General features: G+C 41.0%; 1 protein-coding gene and 1 pseudogene across 3 annotated transcripts in view; one reads left to right on the forward strand and one right to left on the reverse strand.

The window, feature by feature from the left end:
* Supt3h (SPT3 homolog, SAGA and STAGA complex component) overlaps nucleotides 1-16,898 on the forward strand; it is a 442,678-nt gene that overhangs the window by 388,148 nt on the left and 37,632 nt on the right. The gene's annotated exons all lie outside the window — the stretch shown is intronic.
* LOC105742714 lies at nucleotides 1,564-2,333 on the reverse strand (annotated as a pseudogene).

The following is a 16,898-nucleotide window of genomic DNA, read 5'->3' on the forward strand; positions in this document are numbered from 1 at the left end:
GAGGGAGGGAGGGAGGGAGGGAGGGAGGGAGGGGAGGAAGAGTTTCCTCCTAGTTTAGCATATTTTTGGTGCCACTGATGTGTACAGGAAAAATTCAGTCTCACAGATCATGTATGTGTGTGTGTTATGCCCACCCTTTAGCCATTTGGCAGAAATAATATGAAAGTGAACAACTTCCATTTAAAGGCATTTATTGCATTACAGACATGTTAGTGAAAATTTGGAAACAATGTATTCATAAAGAGAGGCACTAAGATGATTTTTACATAGTATAATATTATATAGTAATTAGAACCATGGCTTGTTTGTTTGTTTGTTTGTTTGTTTATTGTATTTTAGGGAAAGGTCTACAGGGAGTTCAGAGTCTCACTACTAGATTGGACTCGTAGTGATCCACCTGTTTACAGCCTCCCAAGAGTTGGGATGACAGGCTTGCGCCACCACACCCAGTCTCAATTGCTGTCTCAGTGCGCTCTCGGGGCGGGCCCCACACAGCAGGCCTGGGAATTGAACCCCTGGTCCCTGTGCCTGCTTGCAGATGCATTAACCCACTGAGCTATTTGGCCAACCCTTAGAATCATGTTTTAAAAATACTTGATGCTTGGAAAAATGGTCATCATATTACAGTGAATAAAAAAGACACAAGTTATTTCAAATAGAGTAAGCTCTGATTTAAAAAAAAAAAAGTATGAAAATACACTATACAGAACTGTTAAACATTTCTCCCATTGTTAAGCTGGGTGAGGTGGTTCCAGCCTGTAACCCAGTTCTAGGGAATCTAAGGCAGGAGGACTGCAAGTTCAAATCTAGTCTGGACAACTTAGTGTGACCATGTCTCAAAAAAGGTTGACTTACTTAGGATAGCTATTTCTGGGGTGAGATGGTACCTCAGTGTTGTTTTAATTGGCATTTTATGAATGGCCAGTGCTGTGGAACAATTTTCTTTTTTTTCTTTTTTTTTTTCACTTGTAGACTGGTATCACATTTTACTTTTAAAATTCAGACAAGGGCTCGTAAGTCTAACCTGAGAAGCACTTAAGAGTGTACAACTTTTATAAAAACACCAAAATTTACATGCAGGTACTATTATAGTGATAAAGTCCATTTTATATCTGCTTATAATTTGGGCTTCTGGTTCATTAAAACTTAAATATACTGTGTTAAGAGCCTACAATCCAGGTTTAGTTTTCTACTTATATCTTGGTACTGTAACATTTTATATGAAGATAATATTTGGAATCCAAAAGTAACCATTAAAAGGCCAGTTCCTTGAGCATAAACCCCTTTATGACCATAGCAGCAGCCTACCTTCAAGTCTTGGTGCTATAGGTAGAACCTCCCTCCAACATTAAATAATGTTAAATATGTAATCTTCTGTTCTCCAAAAAGAGGAAGTAAACTTTTTACATATGAAGTGTTATGGTCAGCTTATTAAGTTCAATGATGAAGTTATCAGAAGAACATTCTCCTGAAAATTATTTTTTCTTACAAAAAAAGAAAGGAAAATGAAACCTTTCCAGCACAGCCACAGATGCTGTGGCTGTCAAGCTTCTCCGGAGATGGAGACATCCATCACTATATGGAGTCACTCCCTGCATCTGCAGGATTGGAGTCCGGATCATCTTCAACGTCTTCCAACTCTAAGTCGTCCATTTCCTGGAACAAAGACTCATCTACTTCCAGCATCCTCCAAGAACTGGATATCAGATGTGTCAAGATTATGATCTGTTTCAAATAGTTGTTGCCACTCAGTTTATTTTTTCCTGCTTGTGCTTCTTCTTTCATCCGTTTCTTTTTAATTTCCAAGAGTTATGCCTCAAACTTAGCTTTCCAACATAAGAAATTCTCAGTTGTAACAGGGGTGCCGTGAAATAATTGCTTCTCTGCTTCTGCTTCTTTTTCTTTTAGTTTCTTTTCTTCCTCTCTTCTCATTTTTATCTGATCTACTATTTCATTTAATTTTTCTTGCACTGCTGTCACTAGAGTAAAGATCATGACCATACCAAGAGTTTCCTCAGCCTGTGATGCTAGTAATTTTAAAATGTCTGTGACATCATTATCTTCTAGATTTTCCTGAGAGAATATTTCATAAAGAGGAGCTTCATCTGGGTATTTTTCATTGTATGTAAACTTGAGGGTAGTCTGGACAACCTCATCATTTTCTCCAGCATCAAGTGTCATAGTAATAGTGAAGCTGGGTGGATTTTCTGATAATACTGTGAAGGAGTCAGGGTATATGGACTCCAAGGCCTCCAGCTCATTTCGCTGCTCCTCGCCGTAGTCTGTCATTGCGGCCCTGGCTACTGCCCATGGATCACGCCGACACTCGAGCAGCGAGCTACCACCAAGTGCCAAGGCCTCAGGCCAGGACCAGCCCCTGTGGAACAATTTTCATGTATTTATTTGCCACTTGTATTTCTTCTGCTGAGAAGTGCGTATTTAACTCAGATGTCCATTTTTGGAGTGGGTTTTTGAATGTAGGGGTCCTAATTTTTTTAGCTCTTTATATATTCTACATAGAACACCTTTGTCTGAGTGTTTGTTGGTTAAGATTTTTTTCCCCAATTTGTGGGTTGTCTTTTCACTCTGTTGGTGATTTCTTTTGACATACAGAAACTTCTCAATAAGATGAGAACCCAGTTGTTGATTCTTTGAAGTATTTCCCATGCAGTTTGATTTTTGTTCATGAGCTCTATGCCAACCCCTAGATCTTCAAGATTTTCACTACTTTTCTCTTCCAGGAGGACTTCTGTTTTAATGTTTAGATATTTAATCCATTTTGACTTTCGTCTAGTGCATGGCAATGGACCCGGTTCTAGTTGTAGTTCTTGGCATGTGGAGAGCCAGTTTTTCCAGCACCATTTATTAAAGATGCTATCTTTGTTCCATTGAGCATGTTTGGCCCCTTTGTGAAAGATAAGATGGCTGAGTGTGTTTATAGTTGTGTCTTCATCTTCTAATCTGTCCCACTGATCCTCAGGTCTGTTTTTTTTTGTTTGTTTGGTTGGTTTTTGTTTTTTTTTTTTCCCCCAGTACCATGCTGATTTTATCACAGTAGGTTTGTAGTATAATTTCAACTCAGGGATTTTAATGCCACCTGCCTTGCCTTTGTTGCCCAGGATTGCCTTTGCTATTCCTAAAATAAATTTTAGGAATGTTTTCTTTAGATCTGTGTGGTATGTTGATGGTATTTTGATAGGGATTGCATTAAATCTATATAACAGTTTTGGGAGTATGGTCATTTTCGCAATGTTGCTTCTTCCTATCCAGGAGCAAGGAATATCTTTCTTTTCTAAAATCCTCTTCGATCTCTTTTTTCAGTATTGTAATTTTCTTTGTTAAGTGAATGGGAAGGGTTCCCATTTTACTTCGTTTGTTAGGTTAATTCATTCCTAATTATTTCAATTTTGGGGGATGCTATTTTGAAAGGTATTGTTTCTCTAATTTCTCTCTCAATGAGTTTGTTACCTGTGTAGAGGAAGGCTACTGATTTTTAGGTGTCAACTTTATATCCTGCTGTGCTACAGAATTTGTTTATTACTTCTAGTAGCTTCTTGGTAGAGTTTTTTGAGTCTTCCAAGTACAGAATCATGTCATGTGCGAATAATGATAGTTTAACCTCTTTTTTACCTATTCTTCCCCCCCCCCCCCGGAACTGAGGATTGAACTCAGGCCCATGCACTTGCCAGGGAAACACTTATTCTACTGAGCCATCTCCCCTCTTTACCTATTCTTATTCCTTGTGTTTCTCTCTCTTATCTAATGGCTCTATCTAATGATTCCAGAACTATATTGAATAGGAGTGGTAACAGTGGACATCCTTGTCTTAAACTGAGAGTAAAAGCTTTCAGTTTTTCTCCATTTAGAATTATGTTAGTTGTTGGTTTATCATAGATGGCTTTTATTAAAAAAAAAAAAGAAGAAGAAGAAGAAAGAAAAAAGCCTGGGGCTATAGATAGTTTAGTGTTAAGGATTCTTGCTTAGCATGTGTGATACCCTCGATTCAGTCTGCAATACTGAAAAAATAAAAATTAAAAACTTTTGAAAGCCCAGCTTTATTGAAGTATAAGCTGCCTCTATTTTCTTCATACACATTTGAAAGTAAGTTGTAGTCACTAATAAAGTAAGTTTGTCATACAATAAAATGTACAAATCTTGAGCATACTTTTCTGATGAAACTATTTTTGATCATGATTTAAACCTTGTTCTATTATATATGTTAATATATAACATGTTATATATGTTAATGAAAAGAGGTGTGTTGTGAGAGGAAAGAAACTATTTTAACAGACACTTTGTAAATTACGCTATTTGTGAAAATATCTTTATTTGTCAGATTGAAATTAAATCACTGAAGGGGCCGGGGAGATGGCTCATCAGGATAAGTGCTTGACTGGCAAATGCAAGGATCTGAGTTCTGTCCCCAGTTCTGCAAAAAAAAAAAAAAAAGAGAGAGAGAGAGAGAAGAGAAATTAAATCACTTAAAAGGACAAAGATAGGACATGGACAAATGAAAAGAATTAACTATATATGTGTGTGTGTATATATATATATATATATATATATATATAATTTTTTTTTTCAAGGAAAATTGGCAGGTGATTTGGCAAAGACATTTGGTAGTTATGTGTACCAGCACATATACTGTGGTTTCTACCTTTGAAGGTAGGGAATGGAAGAGAGATGTTATTTCTCTTTGTACTAGTCTCATTAAGAATTCTTTCTTATCTCATGTAAAAGACTTCATGTTGTCCTGATGTATATCTGCCATGTTAAAACTTGTGATGTGAGTGGATGCAAAGCAGTGATTATCCTTAGCTATCAGAGAATACTTCCAAACCAGTGACTCGGAGATAATTATTATCTGCCTTGTGGCACTCTTCTCTCCAGCAGCCTCTAAGCAAGTCTTAGTTTTAGGGAAGGTTGGCAAAGGGCTCTTTCATTCTTGAGTATGTGTGATTGGCTTAGATTTCTTTGTGTTTAGATCAGTAGGTAAACAGACAAAGACATGCTTGTTATCTGAGCATGTTCACCAGCATGCCTCTTCTGCCAATCCCTAAGTCACTTGCAGATTTCTCAGCACAGTTACAATATAAAGTCTGGCATGGTGGGATCTGCTGTTTGTCTAAGGTCCCGATCTTAAAGATTGAAAAACAAATAAGCAGATAATACACATCAACCTGTTGTGAATGTTGTGAGTTGCTTAATTTTGATGTGTACACAAAGCCAGAGCTGTAAGGTGCTCTGCCTCTAAAAACTTGTGCCTGCCATTCATGTGGGCATTGCAGCCCACCAGCATGCCTTTCCTACCATGAGACAAGCAGGATGCTGAGCCAATGCCAATACAGGGCTCGTGAGATTTGTCTCTTTTTGTTCAGAGTGATTCAGCGGGGCGGGGCTGAGCCAGAATCAGCAGTAGGTCCATTGTAGAAAGGTCCGCACAGAAGCCCAGCCTCGAGTGGCAGTAGCAGTGGGCCCGCAGTTGTGACTTCAGCCAGAAAGTAGCATTGGGCATGCAGCATGAGGTAACCAGGAGCCTACCCCATCAGGAGGTAGAGGCAGACATCAGGAAACACAGGGAGCAGTTACTAGGATGCAGTCCAAGCACATATGCAGTGCCAGGGCACTCCAGAGAGAGGGGGCAGGCAGGAGTGCGGAGTATGGGAACACCCATGGGCAGAAAGGGCACCTTCGGCATCCCAGCAACAGTTGTGGCAGGAATGGTGAGCAGTGCGGGTGGCCCAGCAGCTGAATAGAGCCAGGGGTGTGACCCAGGCACAGGGTGGAGCCATGCAGAAAGGAGCCCTGCTAGACTGGAGCTTGTAAGATGCAGCCTCTCCAGGAAGGAGGGTGGTGACATCATCCTTAAAAAACTAAATGGATGGTTCCATCCTTAGAGATTTTTCTTCAAAAGCTGTAATTATTGGGGCAAGAAAAACTGTTTTGAACTTGGTTTTTAAATCTTACTTCATTTTCCTGGGATTTAGTTCAGTTTGCTTCCAGCATGGTCCAAATACCTACTTCAAAGCAAACATTCTAACAAGAACTTGTTAAAAGGAAGGGAAACCAGGTCCTGTGGCTTCTTGTACACCAGCAATGGAGGCACTCACAGAACCACGTTTGTGAGTTGAGTGTAAATGAATCCGAAACCTACAAATTAGATTTCCCTTGAAATACACATGGGTTTAAAATTTTAACGGGAAAAGAACTTGGCAAATCAAATCTGACCATATTCAGTAAAACCTCACTAATTTGCACTAATGACCAAGAGACCCACTGAGAATTAGCTGAATTTTTGTGAGTGTGTTACCATGAGAAAGAATGCCAAAATGGGTGGGGAGGAGGGGGTTCAGAGTAGAGGAGAAGGAAAATCAAAGTTCAGCATCAAACAAACATACTTTATGGTACAATGAAGAATGTACTTGAATGGTTACTGGAATGAAACTCAATAGCTTAATGAGTGCCTTGCTGCATGCGGCCCGCTGGGGAGCGAGCCGTGTCGTGGAGTGCTTGCTGGGCCTGCAGCTCCTGTACTCAGGCAGAGGCCTCTGCTCCTGTGAAAGCTGCAAGCGTCTGGTGTCTCTAGGGATGTGAGCCTATGTGGTTCTGCTGTGTGCTGTGCACGTGTGTGCTGTAAGCATAAATCAAAATTGGGATTGGGATTGCTTATTACTGCTTTAAAGACTAGTGAAAATGTGCTAGAAAGAGATAATAAAAGAGGTTGGAACCAACAAGCTGAATTTCCCTAAGGCATGGTGAACCATACCCACAGCTGAAAATGTCTAACTTGAAACATCCAGAATTGAAGGTTGACTGGTGGCAGCTCACTATTATGTGGAATTGTTAAAAGTAGCATCTTTCCTGTGTAAGGAATTCTTTGAAAGCTGAATTATTCATGGCTCATACCTGTCATAATAATTGTTTTTCATTTGAGAAATAGAATATTATTTAACACATGTAGTTAAGACAGCAGTGTTGTCCTCCCTTCCAAGTACCTGAGAACATCTGTGGCTTGGGGATGCTGTGTGACTACTGCTCCTCTGAGGACCAGCCTGGAGAGTGCTCAAGTCCATCCTCCTTCAGCTGTCCCTCAGACTCCCCTTCCCTTGAGCCAACATTTTACCAGCTGGTGAATCAGAACTTCCATGCCCACAGCATGGGAGCTGTGGGGAATAATAAATATGTGTAGCCAGAGCTCTCTAGGATCAAAGCAGATACAAATGGTTTCAGGTCCAAGACCAGAAGAGACACATGCTAGAACCTTTTGTTCTTATCATTTTTAATCTTTCCTTTCCTAGTTAAATAACATGAGTCAGGCTATTTGTACCATCTTAAGTCAAGTTGTGGGCAAGTCAGGACACTTGAGAGCCCCATTTATCAGCACCCCCCTGAGAGCCTTAGAGAAGTTGTCCATTCCCTGTAGGTCCCATTTTGCCCTGTGACTCTCATGCTGATCCTCTGTTTTGCAGGTAGTGGGGAGAAAGGAGAGAAAGATTGACTGATTCTGTAAAAACACTATACAGAAAAAACATATCTCCAAGAAAGATGAGTTCAAGGCTAACATTCGCCCAAACATTGCTGTGGGTTTGCTTCCTTTGTTCTTGTACAGACTTTGCACAGAGGAAACACTTGCCGCTCCTTGACAGCCTTTCTGTCTTGTCTCCCATTGCCTCTCGCTGCTGCTCCTCTGGGCTCCCCGGTGCTGTGGTTCTGCCCTTTGGCCTGTCCTCCAGCATGGTCTTCTCTCTAACCACCCTTGTCTTGGATATGGGGTGACTGTGCAGTATGGTTTCTGATCAAACATCCCCTTCCCAGGCAGGCCTTGATGACCTCTTCATGAGTGCTCCTCTGCAAGACGCCAGGCAAGACATTCCTTGCCTGTCTCCCTCTGCACCAGCGCCCACACCCCAGCCCAAACTGGTGTCTGCTCTGTATGCTGTTTGCAGCATGGATTTGTCAGCTTTGCTCACATATAGGTTCCCAGTACCTGTCAATGTGAATATTCAGTAAGAGCAAGAAAAAAAGAAGGCTGATGGATGTATTCTACACATTGACCTTTCCTCTGCCTGATTTTTAGTTCCTAATAATTTTTCAGTTCCTTCTTTGAGGTGAATTTTTACAGCTTTTGAATGGCATGTTGCTCTCTGGCTTCATCCCCTTTCTGCCTCAGGACAGACACCATATTGCACAGCTAGCCTTACTGGGAGTCATTTTGAAACACAAGTTAGACTTAAGATGTTCACATAAGAACAGAAGCCCTATAAGAAATAAACTCTGCACAGTCAAGACTTTTTCAGAATTTTGAGTCTTAATATTTCAACCAGTGTACTCCTAGTTGGAGACAAATTTGTAGGATTGAACTCTGACTGGATTCTGAAGGATGCAAAGAGTTTAGCCAAGCTAAGGATGGGGTGGGGTTGACGGTATAGAAGGTGGCAAGGTGTGGACACCTGCTTTTCCCTGATTGTGCTTAGCCTAGAGTAAAGTGGCCACACAGGGCTTTAGGCTAGAAAGTGAGCATCACCAGAGGAACATTTCAACTTTCCAGTAGTTTTGAAGGTGCCATGTGACTTAGTCTTCATATAGGAACTTATATACTTGCCAGATAGCAAAGTTTGGTCAGCACAGAACCACTCACTGCAGCCGGGGTGGAAAGCACAGAGCCTCTGAGCACATCAGCTTCAATTTCAAGATTTCTTTTTTAAAATATCCTTCAATAAGTCTTTACTGAACTTTCAGGGACTATTATATTAAGAAATATAAAAGATAATTACAGCCCAGAAAATGATCATATAGAATTAATTTTTTCTATAACATGTAGTTACTCTGATAACCCTTCATAGGCTTAGCTGACAGCAAGGAGGGACTACTGTCACTGGAAGAGAAAGTCTTTCACTCTTACTACACAGGTACAAGAGATGACGTTTAAAAAAATACTCTCAGAAAGTTAGGGGATCTCCATCAATTCATGGCGGAGCTCAGAATAGAACCAGATCTCTATTTCCCACATAACACTATCTTTGCAGAAAAAGTTGCTGTTTTTATATAGGAATTTCTCACTCCTAGTTCACAGAATCAAGAGATGAGATGAAGATAAGGGTACTGATCAAGTTAAATATTTTACATTGAACACAGGTTTATTAATCTTCCATATGCAGGTTTTTTCTAAAAAATCAGAGTCTTTTAAAATTGAGTCTTATGTAGTTCCCTTTGCCTTCTTCATGTGGTGGTACATGCACTGAGTTAGGGTCCCTCAACTTGAATTTTTAGAAATGAGATACAAGGAAGTTTGGGTTTTTTTGTCTCTTGCTAATGGAATCTGTTCCCATTGAGTTCTGATAGTGTCTGGGATGCTAAGCATGTCTGAGTGTGTCAGGATGAACCCTGAACTAATGGCAAAAGCCCTGGTCTACTCTCAGGCCAGCTGTAACCTGGAAGAATAACATTTGGAAAAGCCACTCAGGCTCAGCTATACAGTGAAAGGGTAAGCTAAATTACCTCAGGCTGGTTCCAGTTTCTAAATCTGCAATTCTAATTATAGCATATGTGTGTTTTATCTGTGAAAGTTGCCACATATTATGAACTTCTGTAAGCTTTGTTTTTGGTTTTCCTAACATCTCAGGATTACTGGGCACATGAAGTGATTATTACAGTCTCCCAAGAGTTGTAGAAGTAGGCACTGACTCATGAGGGCAGAGGATACATGATAACAAAATGTGTTTCCAAACTGAGGATTTAGAACGGCTTCATTGAAGTCACATGTTCCTTATTGTATCAGTGGATAAGCTCAACCTTGAACTCCCTCAGCAGATAGTAGGACTTGTACAGAGAGCTGTTTGCATCGTGGCGTCACAGAGGACACAAAACACTAGGAGGCCTTCTCAGTCCTCTTCTGAGTTCCCCATCCAGTCTTTGACCCCCATCTTCCTCCTCCTGCTGCTGCAAACAGCCCTCCTTGTGCTGTGTAGGATCCTTCAAATCAAACCTTATTACTTTAAGAGTGAGTGTGATATAACAGACAATGGCATTATTATATTGTAAGGACAAGAAATAGGAGCTAAGTTATAAAGCAGAACATTTTTATTTACACAGCAGTGTTTTAATAACCAGCAGAATTTGGAAGAGAACTAGAAAAATAGTTAAAAGATAAATGGACTTATGTTTCAATGTTATGATTTTTCACATACACTAAGGTTCATTTTTACTGTTTTAAGTGCTTGAATTTCGGACAGGACCCTAGGAGAGTTGTTGGCATCCTTTGGTCAACACGTTTGTCAGGGCGTTTTCCTGTTTCAATGTCCTTCTGTGCTTCTGTTGAGCAGTAACCTCATTAGCACCACACTCTGCGCAGCACAGTGTGATAGCTGTACTACAAAGGGGTTCTGTGTTCCATTTGCCAGGATATAACATTCTTAGGACAGGGGAGAAAAAAAACTTGCTGTGAAGGAGAAGCTCAGACGTTATTTACTCTAAATATTGGAGCTTTCCATTTGAAAGTTTACCGAGGCTGAAGAATTGTTGAATTTGGAGATTTGGAAATAAAAATCTCCAGCAAGCTAAAAGTGTTTCCACCTTCAAAACAAGTTCTGCTCCCTTCTGTGAGCATTTGCTCTACATAGCTTTGGATTAGCCTATAAGTTATTTTCATCACAAATACCGTACCATGAGAGACACAGTGGCACCCTCTTCTAGGGGGAAACAGACCAAATTTTCTGGTCTTTCTGGGGCAGAGACTGTCAGTAAAGAGTGAGGTGGACTCTGTTCTGTACCTCTTCCTGTCATGCTGTTGCGTAGGCTGATTCAGGTTAGCGAAGTGCAGACTCAGAGGCTCAATCCAAACTAGCCCTAGCAGGATCCCAGAAATGCTGGGCAGTGCCACACTTAAATCATTTTCAATTCCGAATGCTTTTTTTCTTTTACCTTTGGCTTTATGTAATCCTGTATGACTTATAGTTATGGAAAAACACACTATTTGCAATTTTACCTCTTTTAAAGCAGTAACTGGTCGACACAAACAAAATGTATTACAACTCAATGAGGATGGTGATGTCTCAGACAGCCGCACAACCCAGGCTCTGCTAACATAAAAAAAAATTCTGTGCTGGAAGCCTCAGGTTACTTCAAGCATGATCATAGGAAGGAGTATGAGGGTTTTTGGGGGTTTTTGGTTTGTCTACCCCCCCCCCCCGGTTGTAGATATACAGGGTACAGGGCCAAAGATTATCTCCACCCTCAATAAAAAATGGCAGTCAAGTCATATGTGCACAGTCAAGACCAGAGAACTGTCAAGTTGTGTACAGATCACCCTCGAGTTTAGTGTGGGCTGTTATCCATCAGTGGTTACTCTTCAACGCACCTACACTGGACAAGTCATGCCAAAACAAAGAAACTCAAAAAGACTCAGAATGTTCCCTGTGTTCTATTTGTTCATCTATAAAATGGGGTACTGATGGCACCTGCCTTTAGACAGTGTTAGTAAAGACTACTCAGGAAGGGTATGGGCACAGGGTGGCTTCCTGGTCCTTCCAAGGGCTCACGAAAATGAGCTGACACAAGTGCATTCACATGCATGAGCATGTACAAGCTGGACAACATGAGGCAGATGCTTGAAGCTTAGATGTCCTGGTCCTAGGAGAGAGGGTAGGGAGTGGCTGCAGCAATTATACAGGGATTCTGTGCAATTTTTAGGAGAAATGAATGAGCCCACTGAACAGCATTCTGGGACACACTCTCACTCCGCTGCAGGGAGGCCAGATGATCTCCAGCACTTCCCTTCACAGGCCGGACAAAGACCTGGCGTAGTGACAGACTGTCTTGAGTCTTCTCTGGTGGTTCATCTTTCTCCTGCTTACTAGGTAAGAGTCATCAGAGGGGGAGGTTAAGGTGTTACATTTCTATTAAGAGTCACTCCCAGTGTTGTGTGAGGATACTTCAGAGGGAGGCCCCCCCACCCTAAGCTGACGGAGACAAATGGGAAGCTGACAGACCTGGACTCAAGTGGCAAAGTTCTAAAAGGTAAACTGAGGTAGAAGCAAAATACAGACAATGAAAAGGAAAAGGCAAATTACCAATTACTATTCAATTGAAAGTCAGAATTTTTAATAAGGAATATTTTTCTCTTCTAAAATGACTGCTTATTGTAACCACCCTACTAACCTGTTTTGAAACTGTTTCATTGCTATTTTATCTTTTTTTCTCATTAAAATGAATTAAAAAATAAAATGACTGCTTACTATTTTAAGTTAGTTTATGATAGAAAAAATTAACTGGGGCTGGGAAGATAGCTCAGTCTAAGCACCTGCCTGGCAAGCACAAGGACCTGGGTTCAATTCCTGGCACCACATGCCATGCCAAGCCCCACTCCGCACTGGCCATTGAAACCAGGTGTGGCGGTGCACACCTGTAATCCCAGCATTGGGGAGGCTGAGGCAAAAGGATCACTATGAGTCCAAGCTGGGTAGCGAGACCCTGTATAAAAAAATAAAAGATTAAAAAGAGCAAAAAAAAAAAAAAAAAAAAATGAACTGAATTGAAATGCCTATCCTTCTCCCAGACAGCATACCTATTTCTGTACTCATGAATGCTAATATCCCTGTGATTTCTTTACTACACATTTTACTCCCACTTACGAGTTCCATGTTAAAACTGTTAAATCAACAGGATCATCACCTTAGCCTTAAATTAGCGTAGCACATCATTAGGGAAAGCAGTGTAGTACATTTAATTGCTGTGTTTAAGGTTACGTTGTGTTGTCATGCCCTACATTTGTGCTCAGTGTTCTCATGTTTAATTTATAAGGAGTTTATTTAATTTACAGCAAGCTTCTGGGCCACTTCCTGTGTTCGTTAGTTCTCTGAAAGTCCAACTGTGGGCTACTCCTTCAATAGCTATGGCTATCACTATGTGAATATTTGATATATAGTGAAACTGAAATGATACAGGATAAGAAGGCAAAATGTGAATCAGAAAAAAGTGCAGAATAAAATGTGAAGCCACATTTTAGGGCACTTTCACTGTAAATACTTAAAGCTATTTATTTTCATTTTTGGCCTTATTTTCTAACATTGAAGAAACCATGTCTAATGATCTTGAGTATTTTTAATGGAAAAAGAAATTATATTTTACATAACGGCTTGCATGTGTGAGTTCCTCTGGCAGAAGCACTATAGCCATTAGAGAAGAGACTGTCCTGCAGCCGTAGTGGCCCTGGTGAGACGCCAGAACTGTGAGCAGATGCCTTCCCCTACTCATTCTCTCTCCTGAGCAAAGGATAACTGAGAACCAACAGCTTTTTTCCTTCCTCATTCAGCAAACCATGGAGAAAGATCTTGGCTCCTTGACATTAATAACTTTGCTTCAACTTTACTTGGAATTATTTGGGCAACTTTTCAAAATTGGAAAAGGTATCATAAAAGAGGACTGAACTTCCTGTTCACTCATAAAGTAGCACATTCAGCAAAGATACACTGTCTTCTGGGAATAGTTATATTCCCCCCTTGAGGCAGGAGATTGTAGAATATTACTTCCTTGCACAGTTTTCATTGAAACTATTAAAAGACATTCAGCTTACCAAGGCATAGTAGCAGATACAACAAAGCTTTCCAGTCTTGTTATTAAATGAGAATAGTGGTAGGGTAAAATGCTTAGTGGCCTTTTAAGCAGCCAAAAATGACCCTAGCTGGGGGGTGGAAGGAGTGGCTAAAGTCTGTCCATGAGGAAAACAAAAACCATGTGAGCACATTTGTAGCGTGTATGTGTGAGATGTGTGAATGTATCTGCTGTCTGGCTACAGGACACACATCTGCTCACAAAATTATGCATACACCACCCATCACAGAGGCCTTCGCTGTGTGTGAACTCTTAGGCCTCTGTACTATTTGAGAGACAGAATAACTAGTATAAAGCACATTCAGGCCAATACCTGTGGCTGCACAGTAGAAGTAAAAGAAACTGTTGTCCAAATGTTTAAGACAACAAACTGAGAAAAACTGCCTTCTGACAGTTTTGTGTTCATCTGTATCCATTCTGGAGTGTGCTGAAACAGGCTTTTCCCACCTCAAATCTGTTAGTGTAGGCCCTGCAGTCTGAGATGAGCACTGCTGCTTGGGTTGGAGCATCTGGGGAGCCTCCCTGGCTGGGACAGGGGCCTTGTGACTTCCACCACTCACAAGAAGGGGCAGTGTCAGTGCTAGGAATGTGCCCTGGCTAGACTAAGGGCAACTGTGCAGGTCCCTGTGCTGGAAAAAGCTTGAAACTTTCAGACAAGGGCCTCAGTGAGAACTGTTCGCTCTTCAAGGGTTGCACAGCTGAATGGCAGGGAGTGAACTCGGTGGTGGCTTCATGCTAACCTGAACTCATAAAGACATCTTTTTTGTTGTTATTGTTCCTCTTGATTTTTATCTCTTGGATAAGGAAAACTAGGAATTTTTTGTGGAATAGAGACTTCCTAAGATAGAACTAGGGGCTGGGGAGATGGCCCAGTGGAATAAGCGCTTCCCTGGCAAGCATAAGGACCTGAGTTCAATCCCCGGTTCTGCAAAAAAAAAAAAAAAAAAAAAAAAAGCTTCAGGTATTGGCAGAGCACAATCATGGTCTCCACATTCTTAGAAAATCTTAGTTTGAAAGAATAATTTAGTGTGTGCCTATAATCCCAGCACGAGGGAGGCAGAAATCAGGAGGATCACTACGAGTCTGGGCTGTGTAATGAGACCCTGCACCAAAAATACCCTAAAAAATTAATTTAAATGCTTGCATTTCTGCTCTTGTGTTTGTGATCACATGCAGGAGCTAGGACCAAGGGGAGCTCATGGTTGATCACATACAGAGGCTAGAACCAAGGGGAGCTCATGGACAATCACATGCAGAGGCTAGGACCAAGGGGAGCTCTGGATGTTCACATGCAGAGACTAGGACCAAAGGGAGCTTGTGCATGATCACACACAGAGGCTAGGACCAAGGGGAGCTCATGGATGATCACATGCAGAGGCAAGGACCAAGGGGAGCTCATGGTGCCACCTTGGATGCGGCTAGATCTGTGAGGATGAAGAGCAAGCAAAGTGAGTGTGAGGGGCTCAGCAGCAGGAGGTTGTTGCACCCCAGAACAGTGCTCAGCAGAGGAACAGAAGGCCTGGCAGTACACAGTCTTCTGTGTTGGCTTATTCCAGCTGACTGCCACTTTCAAAAGCAGATAGTAGAGATTTGGATTACTCTGACTGCTACCAGTGCCCTGCAGGTCTACACAATGGCCCTGAGATTGGGTGGGGTAGGGTTCAAGAATCCACAGAAACATGATGGTATGTGTATTTTGCTTTGGTAAAGTTAATTTGGGAATTAATTCTTCGTTTGCTTTATCAAGACATTAAAAAAAATCATTCCTGCATTCATTTTATTCTTTTTAGGGAAATAAAGTTTCATACTTGCTGTGTGCATTTCCAAGCCCCACACAGATCAACTGCTCACTGTTTAAGTGAGCTAGTGCTGGACCAATAGTGCTCTGTCTTATTTACCCTGATCCCCAGAGCAGAGTCCTGGGAAAAGTAAGCTATTTACTATTTATTACCCATGAAGGAGTCCAAAATATGCCACTTTAGCATATTGATTATCTTGAGCTAGGGGTAATTATGAGTCAGCTAGTGCTGGAAAAGTTCTTTACTTTTCCCCTTCAACTGCCTAAAATAAAATACAGATTTTCCCTTTTGTAAATGAAATAATTAGTGAGGTAATAAGCCAGGAAGAGTTCTGCTTCCAGAATCATTTCATTGCCTGCGTGGACGTTGCCTACATTAATGGGCAACTTTGTTAGCATACTTTCTTCCTCCCAGGACCTTCTCCACTAGAAGCTCCTAGCTTCTCTCTGGAGCTCAGGATGGTATAGAAGTCTCAGTTTCTGTTCACCGTATGGAGTCTTATTTTGGGGCAACTCTCAGGTGAATATAAAAACTTGATTTTTTCAAATCTTTTTTACATCAACTTAATTCTTAGACAAGCTACAGAACCTATAAGAGTAAAAGGAAGTCTTTTCCCTCCCCTACACATGCAGTTGTTGACCACATGTGAAGGTCCCAAGAGCATCATTGATCCCAAGGCCAGTATGACAGAGAAATTGACAGTATATGCTGTGGAGCTAGCGTCATGCTCACCACTTGCAAGTGCTTTAGCTTCATTAGCACCACTCACTGCGCAGAACTGTAACTTCTGTTTTCTTGTACTTTCTTGTAGGCACAGATGACATCTTTTTGTTTTCTTGTTGTAATAGTAGCTATTTGTGATGCTGTGCCTGCCTGCTCACTGGTTACCTCACCAGTCTGCACCACAATGTGATTGTGTACTTTCTGGGCAGACATTGTGTTTCTTCTCTGCTATAAATGATCCTTTATGAGCTCCAGTCCAGTCCTCTTAAGAAAATTTCTCCATGATATTTTACACTTGTTATTTTCTTATAAACTGTCAAAGTATTTTCACACGTTTAAGATTCAGTAAAACACTACCATTGGCCAATGCCTTATGTTTCAAGTGCCATCATAGTTGCTGTGTACCTCACTGACATCTACTCCACCTTTGATTTTGTTGTAGAAAATTTCTATCTCAAGCTTCCATTCTGTCAAGGTTTCCCTATTAATATTTGGGATAATTTCTGTGTTCTTGCATATACTTAAGCATGACCTATGGACCAGTATGTGGTGAATTTTAGAAAATGACCCATGTACAGCTGAGAAAATGTGTATTCAGCTGTGTTTGGGTGGAACACTCTGTATATGTCCACCAAGTCCATTTGTTTCAAGCTCTGGTTCAGTACTGTTATTTCTTTGCTAATTTTTTGTCTGGTTGACCTATCTTTTTGGGATAAGTGGGTATGAAGGTCTCCTGTGAAGATTGTGGTATTGGATATTAGATTTTTC

Source organism: Octodon degus, unplaced genomic scaffold, assembly GCF_000260255.1.
Source record: "Octodon degus isolate 3935 unplaced genomic scaffold, OctDeg1.0 scaffold00005, whole genome shotgun sequence".
Taxonomy (NCBI): Eukaryota; Metazoa; Chordata; class Mammalia; order Rodentia; family Octodontidae; genus Octodon; species Octodon degus.